The sequence below is a fragment of the Macaca thibetana genome, chromosome 13 (assembly GCF_024542745.1).
Source record: "Macaca thibetana thibetana isolate TM-01 chromosome 13, ASM2454274v1, whole genome shotgun sequence".
Classification (NCBI taxonomy): Eukaryota; Metazoa; Chordata; class Mammalia; order Primates; family Cercopithecidae; genus Macaca; species Macaca thibetana.
The window spans coordinates 92128044-92141219 of record NC_065590.1 but is presented as its reverse complement, the minus strand read 5'-3'; positions in this window follow the sequence as shown (position 1 = coordinate 92141219).

Sequence of the window (13176 nt, the reverse complement as noted above, 5' to 3'; positions counted from 1 at the left end):
AATTAATATTTGACTGAATTTTTCTGTCTACTTGCTCAGGATGGCTCTCTAAAACAAATTATCGCTTTGAAGAATTATCTGTTTTAAGGGTCTGGAGATATTTCCTCATCACTTTCCAAAACTTTTAGCAGAGGAAACCCCCTCTAGCATTCTGTGCGAGTACCTGCCTCATGGCTTTTGCCAGTATTTTTATATTATCTTTAATCTTTGCTTATTTACCAAGAAAAATACTCGTCTTGCTGTTTTAATTGACTTTAATAAGGTTAAGCTTGCTTTGTTTGTTTATTGTCCATTTGTATTTATTCTTCAGTGAAGTTCCTGTTCAGGTCTTTTGCTCATTACTCATTGGAGTTTTCATGTTTTCTTATTGATTGGTGTGAACATTTTGACATATTAAGTACATGACTCCTTTACCATATTACTATAAATATTTTCTAATTTCACATTTGTCTTTGGAATTTTTTATGATGTTTCTGTAGAACTGAAGATTTTTTAAAAATTTTATCTAGTCAAATCCATTTAATTCTTTGAAATTTCTTTAATAGAGAGGGAGCTGCTCCTGAAATTGTCAGGCGTTTTCCTATTTTAACCTCGGTTTTGTGTTTATAGTTTTATAAAAAGATCATCACAGAAATATTTAAAAAGTCTTAATACAATGTGTTAAGGGAAATATTAAATATACTAGGAGTCATGGAGAATGGAAAATATTATGATAGTGACATTCTTCATCTGAGAATAAGTATATTTTCCCATTTTATGTTGATTTATCTTATGTACTCAGTAGAACTTTTAAATTAAAAACAATTATCAACATCAAAGGCATACAAAAGAGCTTAAAGAATAACATAGGCCAGGTGCAGAGGCTCATGCCTGTAACCCCAGCGCTTTGAGAGGCTGAGGCAAGTGGATCACATTGAGCTCAGGAGTTCGAGACCAGCCCGGGCACATGCAGAAACCCCGTCTCTACAAAAATACAAAAATCAGCCAGGCGTTGGTGGCTCACACCTGTAGTTCAAACTACTTGGGAGGCTGGAGAATTGCTTAAGCCCGGGAAAGTGGAGGCCACAGTGAGCTGAGGTCGCACTGCTGCACTCCAGCCTGGCCAACAGCATGAAACCCTGACTCAAAACAAACAAACAACAACAAAAAAGAATAACACAGAAAATTCTTCTGTATCTTAGCCTTAAGAAGGGAAACAAGGATGGGCGTGATGGCTCACACCTGTAATCCCAACACTTTGGGAGGCCAGGGTGGGCGGGTCACCTGAGATCAGGAGTTTGAGACCAGCCTGGCCAACATGGTGAAACACTGTCTCTACTAAAAATACAAAAATTAGCTGAGCATGGTCTCGGGTGCCTGTAATCCCAGCTACTGGGTAAGCTGAGGCAGGAGAATCACTTGAACCTGGGAAGCAGAAGTTGCAGTGAGCCAAGATCACACTATTGCACTCCAGCCTGGGCAACAAGAGTGAAACTCCTTCTAAAAAAAAAAAAGAAGTAAAACAATACCAATACAGAGGAAGGCACCTGTAACCTGTATCTATTTCTTGACTGTATCCCCCGCATCCTATCATGAGTAATTACAGTCTTGAATTTGTGCTTATCATTTCCATGCATTTTTTTCTTTTACTACTTATATTACTAAGCAAAATATACTTTCTCATGTTATACATAGATATATACATACACATGCACATATATAGAGACATATACATATAACATTGTCTTCCTTTGTGACTTACTCTTTTTTACCTAATATTATGCTTTTAAGAGTCATCTATTTTGATGCAGGTAACACCAATACATTCTTTCTCACTGATTCATTTTGTGTGTTTTGATATATCATCTTGCTAATCGGCATTTAGGCTTTACACACAATGCTGCTGTTAATATTCTTGGACCTATCTCTCTAAAATATTTTGCAAGTGTTAGTCAAAATGTCAAGAAGTTATGTTTAGAACTAGACCTCAATGATTTTATAGTTTATTGTGGATAAAACACTGGGAAAATTGGGGAAAAAATCGTATGAATAATGGGGAAGACTAATACCAGATATTAAAATATGTTATAGAGTTACAACTATCAGAACAACTTGGTGTTGCTTCAGGAATAGACAGAGCAACAGAACACCTCCAAAAACTCAAACATAAGTTCAAGTCCATATGAAAATTTAAGCAGTGTTAAAGGAAATATTTTAAACCAATGACAAAAAAGATAAGGTAATCAACAGTGTTGTGACAATAGGCCAGACATTTGATAAAACTAAACTGCATTACTACCTTATTCTTGTATACAAATTAATTAAAACTAGAATGAAGATAAAAACATGGAAAGAAGAAGGGAAGGAAAGAAAAAAGAAAGAACAAGGAAGGAAGGAAAGAAGGAAGGAAGGAAGGAAGGAAGGAAGGAAGGAAGGAAGGAAATATCAAGAAAAAAATGTATTTATACTCACACAATGTGGAAAAAATTTTAAGCAACCTATATAAACAAGAAGTCAAAAAGAAAAATAGCAACAAATTACATTTGATAAAAATGAATAACTATAATATAGGGGAACTATAGCATATATTATATAATAGAGGAAAGTATACATAGTTCTATATAATAGAACTATAATAGGGGAAAAACATAAACAAAACCAAAGACAAATAAAGATCTGTGTGGGAAAAGGTTTACAAGTCATATCACAGACACAAGGATAATTTCCTTAATAGACGAATAGCTCTTACAAATATGGAAAACCTTAAATCCACATGAGAAAGCCAAGTAATAGGTCTCAAGCACCACATACAGATATAATTAAATGTTCAATGACCATGTAAAGATGCTTAACTAAACTCAGAGTGAAAAAATCCCAATAAATCCTTTTTCATTTGTCAGAATGGCAAGGATTTCGTGATGAACAATACCCAGTGTTGGTTGAGGGGATATCAGAAAGCTACTGGTAGAATGTAATTTGATAGAAACTATCTACATTAAAATGCACACACTCTTCAAACCAGCAATTCTACTTTAAGCAATTTATTTTATTGGTGAACTGGACAACCACACAAAATCATTTCTACAAAAATGCTCATAGTGCCTTTTTGGTAATAGCAAAAACCCTGAAATAACCTAAATGATTTCTGGTAAGTGATGAGATAAACAGTACAACTGAATACTATGGCGTATTCTTTTAAATGGCAATACAACCATGATGTATTGTTAAATGTAAAAAGCAAGCTGAGACCAACACATGTACTGCAGATCCATTCTCCACTCTGGTACCCCGCCCCCTGCCCTGCATCTTAGAGACAGGTCTGTGCCAACCCGCCCTCTGGCCGCCTGTTGGAATCGGCCGCTGGGATGCCCCGGAAGCACATCAGAGAAAGTGAAGGAAAGAGATCCCAGTGTTTATTTCACTGACTCCTTCTCTGCAAGGCTGTCTCACGCTGGCTGTGTGCCCCCAACCAAAAAGCAACATTCTTCTCTGCAGAACATTCTCCTTCTCATTCCAGTAACTATTCCTTCCTCTCATTCCTTCAGACTTAGGGCTATGCACAGCTCTGCTGCCACAGGCCCCAATTTCCTGCTCAATCTTTTGTGAGTCCCAAATAGATCACCCATATCTTTGTAAATAATCCCTTGTAACTAACTAAATTCTCTTTAAATTATCCTAATTCCAACGTGCCATTTGTTTCCTATTGGGACCCTGATAAATTATGTATAGTATGATGCCATTTATGTGACCCCCCAAAATTTATACACACACACACACACACACACACACACACACGCATACACACAGAAAAAGTCCAGAAGGATACACAGAAAATGGTATCCTTACCTAGTCCTTACCTCTAGGAATGAAGTTGGTTGGTAAAAATTGGGAACAATGAATGTTTTACATTTTACTTTGCATGAATTTGTGCTAATTGAAGTTTTTCAAACAAAATGAACATGTACTACTTTTAAAATATAGGGATATTTAAAGATAGAGAATTACAAACCTCCACCTTTAGTCTCCAAGCAATTATTTGAGGCAGAGTGACTTTGAATAGCCTTTTCATAATAGGCACCACTATTTGAACAACCCCTACTCTAGTAACTACCTCTATTAGGCGCACGAGCCCTTGAGCCTTGTAGCCTGTTGCAGCTGCTCCCCTCCACTCCACACAGACAGCAGAAGTTGAAAAGATGGGAGTGTTGCTTTGTCTTATCTGATACAAAAGTTTTGAGGTTTGGCATTGAACACCCAGAAGTCTGGTCATGGAATATCTAACATATCCGCAACAAGAAAAAAGTCCGTTGAGCAGAATAGGACCTAGTATTTCTAAGAATCAAGGGCAAACCATGCAAACCAGTGTGTCCTTTCTGCTGATTACGTGCCGTTTTAGTCATGCTAATTTGAAGGAGGTTGAAATCTAAAGGATATAAGGGAAAATTCACCTATATAAAATTTTTGTGAAGGTATCTCTCCCAGAGTTTGACTTGGACTGGGACTTGGTGATGGAAACACAAGTTGTGTTCCAATAACATCAGAGGCTGATTTTTTGCTGTCTAGTAAGCCTAAGTGCCATCTGAAGTCTGAGGCGATTTCCATGTCACTGCGGCATTGAGCTATCAGCTACCTTCATCATTGCTGAGCCCACAGTCAAGTGCCTGGAGACCTTCCTTCAAAATGCCCCTCACCATAAAGTGGGCTGGCAGAACATCTCTGACTGCCTGTCCAATACTGATGTTAAAGGCCAACGACTGTGCATGCAGCTGTCTGTCTGAATGTCTCTCTTGCAACTTCATTTCTTCTCAGTCTGTTTCATGGAGGAATGGAGCAATATTTCATAAGAGCTCAGAGCTTTCAACTGGAGCGGCTAGGATTGTTGCATCATAATTCAGACAAGCAAGAATGACACTAAACAATAATATTTATGGCTATGACCAAATTATAAATTACACAGAGACACTTCTATGTTTGTCCATCAAGATGCTTCTCTCTTCTATATGTTGTTTCAAGGCTTACACCACTGGGATCCTGTATTAGTCCATTTTCACACTGCTTTAAAGAACTAGCTGAGACTGGGTCATTTTTAAAGAAAAGAGGTTAAATTGACTCACAGTTCCATATGGCTGGGGAGGCCTCAGGAAACTTATAATCATGGTGGAAGGTGAAGAGGAAGCAAGGCATGTCTTACATGGCAGCAGGAAAGAGAGGGAGCTAGTGGGGAACTGCTGCACACTTTTAAACCATCAGAGTTTGTGAGAACTCACTCACTATCACAAGAACAGCATGGGGGAGACTGCCCCCATAATCCAATTACCTCCCACCGGGTCCCTCCCTCAACACGTGGGGGATTACAATTCAAGATGAGGTGGGGGCACAGAGCCAAACCATATCAGATCCTGATATTCCTCTCATATACAGTTCAACAGTTCAGTTCAACAAATTTCCCTGATATGAATCCTCTGTGTCAGTCATTTTCTGGGCACTGAGAATAGAGTGACAAATGAGACATCATGCTTTCCATCGAAGAGATTATGGTTCAGTTGGGAACACAGAAAAGCAAGCAAGTAAATGCAGCCCATTGTGTTTGGTGTAAAAGAGGGAGATGTGAAGTACTGATGTAATAATGAAGCGTGGGATTCATTCAGGATGGGAAGGGAGACCCAAAAAGGCTTCTTTTTTTTTCTTTTTTTTTTTTTTTGAGATGGAGTCTTGCTCTGTTGCCCAGGCTGGAGTATGCAGTGGCATGATCTCAGCTCACTGCAACCTCTGCCTCAAGGGTTCAAGCGATTCTCCTGTCTCAGCCTCCTGAGTAGCTGGGATTACAGGCACGCACCACTATGCCTGGCTAATTTTTGTATTTTTAGTAGAGACAGTGTTTCACCATATTGATCAGGCAGGTCTCAAACTCCTGACCTCATGATCCGCCCGCCTCAGCCTCCCAAAATGCTGGGATTACAGGCATGAGCCACCGCACCCGGCCCAAGAAGGCGTCTTCTAAGAAGGAGGTCTCTGAATCATGGTTTTGAAGGTTGCACGGGCGTTTTCAAGGTATACTAGAGGAGAAAAGGCATTTTGGATGTAGGGCCAAGCATATGCAAAGGCCCCAAGGTGTGGCAAGACTTGCTGAGGTTTAATGCTCAGGGCAGAGGGTGTCAGTAGATAATTTTTGTTCCATTACCCGGAACTGAATTTTTATCCTGCAGGCAATGGGAAGTCCTGGAAAGGTTTCAAGCAAAGAAGGAACAAGGTCAGATGTCAGTTTCCCTATGGTGGTTGGTATGGGAATTGACTTAATGGGGTATCAGTATTACTATTATAAACATAATGGGCATATCAATAAAGCTGGCACAACAGACGTCTCCCCTGTAGCTCCCTCTTTCACTGCTAGAAATAAAAAACATTTTGTCCTGCATCCATCCTTTCTTCTAGAAAGTTCAAAGAAACTTGTTGACTTTGTCACTTTAATCTTTTCCAACATCTCTGAGAGAGAAGATGAGAAAGGTAGCACTTGCATTTGGCACTCACAAAGATTTTTCAAACTGGTGTGTGTGGATTAAGCACAAAGATGACTTTGATCTCCATCAGTTTCACCCACTCTCTTCTGGGGAAAAGGACCCTACCTCTGAACCTCCTGGATTGAGACAGGATTTGAAGATCTAGATCTGAGACCTGCCAGTTTGTAGTGAAACACTTCCACATAATGTGCTTGGCACTGTAAAAAATTTCAACTGTACAGAAGAAAATATAAAAACAGACATAAAAATCAGCAGTTGGTCCATAACACAGAGATGATGACTTTTATTATTTGGATGTATTTCTTTCTGGTCTTCTTGATCACATAACAAAATCAGAATCAAAGAGAATATACAATTTTATATACCAGTAAATTTCAATTCTCCTGGAGGTGAAGTGAGACATGAGAAAATGTGCATCATGTAAGGGGCGAAAAAAGCAGAATGAACTGCAATTTGATATGATGATCAAGCTCTGCAAAATAGAAAACCGAAGTGAAGGTCATCTCCACCATCACTTTTCTAATCTTCTCTCAAGTAGGAAAAGTGCAATGGAGTTTTAAGTTATTGGACTGACTAGGTGACCTCAGAATCATCTCCAAATCCTGGAAAATCTGACTATCAAACTCTGTAAAATGATAAAGTGCCAGATTAATCTCAGAGGCTTTAACTCTGACCAAGCTTGGTGCTTCTGAAAAGTAGGAATATGAAATTTCATCCCAGATCAGGATGAAAGAAGAAAACTATCTGAGCCACTAACTAGTTGTGTGGATGTCATCCAAACATTTAACTGTTCTCAGCCTCAGTTTCCCCACCTACAAAGCAGGATATGATATTTCCTTTCTCATAAATGTCAGAGAATTTAAAAGAGATCATAAGTAAGAATGTCACCATCATCACTATCACTTTCAGGTCCCTAAGAGCCGAGCAGAAGCCACCACTCCTTTCTGAGGTGTCTGCTGGGATCTGCCAGGGCCACCTTTCCTCCTCCTTTCCAAGGACACAGAACCTCGAGGTGCTCACTACTAACCCAAACCTCTTGCCGTCACCCCTGCTATTACTTCTGAAGTAGCAGAACCTTAATTATGACACACTCAATTCCTGAAGCTCTTTTCTTTATGAAAGAGCTCTAGGTTCCATTTTATCTGATCTGTCCAACCCATTCCCAAGATATTCTTGGAGGATGTCCCCTTTCCTCCCCTGGGTTTCTGCAGCCCCTGGATTGGTCTTCCTTGTGCCACTCACCACCCTGTGTTGCAATTCTCTTACACATCTTAACCTTCTAGCAGGCGGTAAGCACTTCAAGGGCAGGACTGCGTCTTAGTTGTCTCTGTAGAGCTAGTTTCTAGCTCCAAAGGCCAGGCACAGAGTACATAACTAATAAATACTTACAAATAAAATGATGTTTACAGTAATTCAAACTTATTTGGCATGTCTTTTTACAACTATTATATTGACAAATAAGCCATGCTTTTCTTACTGTTGTTTGACTTTGATATAGAATGAAGAGCAGACTTCAATCTGACCTTATAAGTTCAAAAATATGAGGAGGCAAAGGAGAACAAGCCCTACCCTCATCCCATGAGCCAAACCCTCTTCCCCAGAAGCAAGTCCCATCATACCATGAACACCACAGCCATGTTCCATCCAAGAAACAGAACAGGGATTCCTCCTTCAACATTAGTAGAAGACTCATGGCTAAAAGAAGACAGTCCTTTCTCCTCCAGAACTTCAGAATCATGATGGTCAATTGTCCCTTTAAGCCCAAGAGCTCACATGCACCTAGAGATAAGCTATTAAATCTGAACTGATGAAGACAAGGTCTCAGTCTCCAGAGATTCAACCTCAGAGCCACAGCCATCCTTAACTACTTTCATGTGCCAGTTACACTCTTGCATCTCTCCAGAAACATTGTCTTTGACCAACACTTGAAGCTCTCCCCATTTTGGGCAAGAAAGAGGGCTGAAGGATGATCATTCTGGTTATCTATTACTGAATAACAAATCACTCCAAAACTCACTGGCTTTTTTTTTTTTTTTTTTTTTTTTTGAGATGGAGTCTCACTCTGTCGCCCAGGCTGGAGTACCGTGGCGCGATCTCAGCTTACTGCAAGCTCTGCCTCCTGGGTTCACGCCACTCTCCTGCCTCAGCCTCCTGAGTAGCTGGGACTACAGGCGCCCGCCACCACGCCAGGCTAATTTCTTGTATTTTTAGTAGAGACGGGTTTCACCGTGTTAGCCAGGATGGTCTCGATCTCCTGACCTTGTGATCCGCCCACCTCAGCCTCCCAAAGTGCTGGGATTACAGGTGTGAGCCACCGCTCCTGGCTAACTCAGTGGCTTTTTAAAAAACAACCACTTGATTATATCTCACAATTTATGAGTCAAGAACTTGGGCAAGGCTCAGCTGGGTAAGTCTTCTGCTCCACAAGCCATCAACTGAAATCACTCAGCAAAATTCAGCTGGTGGATAGGTTGGTTTGGAAGACCTGACAGCTTCACTTCCATGTCTGGCACCCTAGTGGGGGTGGCTGGAAGCTTCGGCCCAGCTGAGCTGTTGGACTGACTAACCCACCTGTGACCTTTCGGCTTGACAGTTTCAGGATAGTCACGCTTCCACATGGGGGGTTGGAGCTCTCAGAAAGAAAATTCAAATATTCATGAAGTACAAGTTTTCGATTTCTTAGGAGCTGTAATAGCATCCCTTCCAAACATTCTTCTGTTGGTCACAAAGCCCACCCTGATCCAAATGGTTGAGAAACAAACCCACCCCTTGATGGGCAGCTGCCAAGGAATTTATAGCCACTTTTCATCCTCTAGATAAAAACGGGCCACCATGCAGAGGTGGCTGACTCTTTTTCCTGAATTATTTCTGTCTCTTGGTGGTCTTCTCACACATGTGCCCAAGACCCCTCAATCAACCAGTTAACTCTGACTCAAGCAAAGCAAAAACCTTTTTCCTTGTGACCCAAACAATCCCTGGTCTCACTGGCCTGAAGGTTGCAATGGGGTCCTATTAACTTTAATTTAGAATTTTGACTTTGTGCTATCCCTACCCATATCATTGTTAATTCCTCACTCTTCACTATAAGTCTCCCTAAGCTACTTCTGGGGGTTTCAGGAGGTGACACCAAGGAGGTATGCCCAAGACGGTGTGCTCAGGAGAAACTAAGCTCAGGTCATATTGAATCTATTCACTCTTCATGAGATCCTCCACCTAGATATAAATATAGAGATGTCTCATATGCCATACTTATACATTTACTTACTATGATTTTATAAGAACAGTTCAGTGTATCCGGCCAAAGCTTCCTTCTCCAGACATTTTTCACTAGAGAGAGAGCCCCAGGGTCCCAGGAATCTCTCCCTCTTCCCTATCCTGTGTAATTATGGTCAGGGGTCTCTCCCTCTTAAACCCAGAGCCTGTTAGATGACTGCCCTTAGTTCACTAGTCAACCCAGGTGTGACTCAGATTAGATAGATCACGCAGTCCCAGTTGTTTGACGCTTCGGCTGCTGCCTGGAAGGCTGGCCTTTTGGTCCACACAGAGAGGCTACGTATTTGGCAGACATTATAACATTGGCTGGAGTCAGGCACATCCGGGTTAGAATCACAACTTTTCCATTCACTATGTCACCCTCAGAAAGGTGTTTAATCTTTTGGGCTCAGTTTCCACATCTGTGAAATGAGAATAATGATATCTATCTACCAGGGAAATCGCAATAATTAAATAAAGCAAGACAATGTAATATAGACCCTCCCGATAAAAACATGTGCAAAAATGGTAGTTATTAATAAGATAAGGATGGTGGTATTGGGTGGTGTTATTATCAGACCAATTTACCTGGTTTTGTCCATGAGTACCCTGTCATGCCCGGGGCCTTGTAACACCCACTACTCCATGTTACACAGCTCCTTTCTTATGCCCCAGTTTACTCTCACAGTGCCCATGTCATTCATCCATGAAGTCATGCATTCAACAGGTGTTTATGGAGTCACTCTAATGATCTGAGCATTGTGCCAGGAGCGAGGGATGCATCAGTGAAGAGGAAAGATGTGATCTCTACCCTAACTGCTCTAACATCACTTGCTCATTTCATGTTCTAAGTCACTTGACAACAGACCATTTAGACTCAGAAACATCAGAGCTGGAAGGTCACTTTCACTCTCTCTGGGCCTTTACTTCAGCTCCATGCTGCACTCCAGCTCCTGACCCAGTTCGGCTCCCGGCACTTCTCCTTGGTTATGCTCTTACATTCTCTCTCTTGCTCCCTCCTTTACCAGATTTCCTGAGCAAACAGCCCCACAGAATCATGCCCAGAGCCCCAAGGAGCCAAGGTTTGCATCAGCCTTCCCAGCCAGCACCCTGGAACCAACAGCTCACTTCTCCAAACTTAGAGAGCTATAAAAATCATAAGAACCATCTTTTCTTAGGAACTGCCAAAGCTTAGGGCATGCATTCTCCCATTGACTCCTCCTGGTGAGTATCTGTGTTGGGAGCCATGGTCTCCAGCTTACAGAAGAGGGAGCTGAGACTTTGAGGAGTCACAAGACATGCCCACGGTCAGCTGACATGTAGTAGAGGCAGGGTTCAAACCCAGGTTTGTGTAAGAGTTGAAGATGGGAGACTGGATATAACTAAAGCTACACAGAAAGTTAATGGGCAATTCCCCACCCCCAACATGTTTTGAGGGGTTATTCATCCTTTGGAATATTTCCATTTGCATGAGTCTCCCTGTAGTGGGCCTGGAAATTAATTAGGAGGAAAGCAGCTATGTGTAGAATGGAGCAAAAGTGTGGGACACCATGGAGCTCATCTTAAGTGGAGGGACAGCAACTTGCCCAGTACCCTTCTCCTACCCCCGGGTACCTGGCTGGACCGTGCTTTCCTTCAATACCCCATTATCCTGGAGCTGAGCTGAGTGTACAACAGTGCTCCTGAACTAAGTCATCTGCCCACAACCCTCTCCATCTCCACAGTGTGTAGCCGTGTGGGTGCCCAAAGCCGTAACTGAGTACACAGCAGCAGCCTTTTAAAGCTTTTAAAATAAAAGTTGGATTTTCTTTCTTTTTCTTCCCAGGTTTGTTCAGAAGGAACAAAATGTCCCAGTCTATTCCACATGGAATAGGTACGTCCTTCAGCACCATTTGCAAAAGCGTTCTAAAACTGAAAACTGTTGTGGGATGAAATTGTCTGCCCCCTTCTGCATTTTTATTCTGTCTCAGAAAATGCTGTCATCCAGAAAGAACAGATGTTTGTTATAGGTAAAGCCTGCTTGTACCAACGTAATATACAGAATCATCAAATCCTTTTCAACTATCACAACAAAATCACAGTTGTTCCAAATTGGTATGGATACATCCAGAGGAGGAGAGGCATTCCATTAAAAGGTATTTGGGAATGACTGACCAGCCTGTATAACAAGAGGCTTGTTCTTGCCGTGTAGACAATCGTGGAGGTAGCAGACCATGGGCTTTGGGGTCAAAAGACGAGCATGTCATTCTCTGCACTTACCCGATTCTGCAACCTGGAACAAGTAGCTTAACATGTCTGAGTTTCTGTTTTGACATCTGTGAAATGGAGACAAAAATGCAGACTAGGTTTGTTTGCTGCTTAGATCGAATAAAAAAACCTATATAAAACGTTTAGCATCGTAAACAGTACTGGACTTGGGAAGCACTGAACAATTGTTTTATTTCTTTTTCAATTTATTTTATTTTTTGAGACAGGGTCTCACTCTGTTGCCCAGGCTGCAGTGCAGTGGCATGATCAAGGTTAACTGCAGTCTTGACCTCCTGGGCTCAAGTATCCTCCCACCTCAGCCTCCAGAGTAGCTGAAACTACAGGTGTACACCACCATGCCTGCCTAATTTTTTGTATTTTTTTTCTAGAGACAGGGTTTTGCCATGTTGCCCATGCTGGTCTCGAACTCCTGGACCAAAGTGATCCACCTGACTCGGCCTCCCAAAGTGCTGACATTACAGGCGTGAGCCATAGCACCTGGCCCAGTTGCTTTTATTTATATGATCACAGAAGCAATGAAAAAAAAAAAAAAAAAAGAAAGAAAAAACCCATAGCTATCATTAGTTAATCAATTAATCTGTCATTCAGGTGGTTTATTCCCAGCAAAATCAGTGTTAGAAATACCTCGGAGTGCCTGGGATGGACTCTATCTCCCACCTCTGAATTATCCACTGGGAGTCCCACGGTACTTCAGTTGTGGCTCCCTAAGGTGGAACACTGATTCCAAAAGCTCTGCTTAAACGAGTAGAGTCAGCCTTCCATCTTCCAGGTCTGGAGGCAGGAAAAGCTGTGCTCCCACTCTCACACAGCATATCAGGGGGGTTCCTTATGGAGGAATTCACACTTGCCACTCCTCGTCTCTCTTATCTCCCCCCTTTCAAAGGTCTGAGAAGTTGGTTCACTCACGGTGTAGATAAAACTGCAGAACATTTAGGCAATGTGAAGCGAAACAAATTATCCTTCAAGACTCTAACCACTTGAAAGGTGTTCATTATGTTAAAATCTCTTGTTTTGGTTACTGTGATAGTTAATTTTACATGTCAACTTGATGAGGTCAAGGTAATGGCAGCAGCGGCGCTCTGGAGTGGCCCGCTGTCATCATGCTAGCCGCTGCTGGGAGGGTGCGGGGAGGAGGCAGGCAGCGCCCCACCTCCCCTCC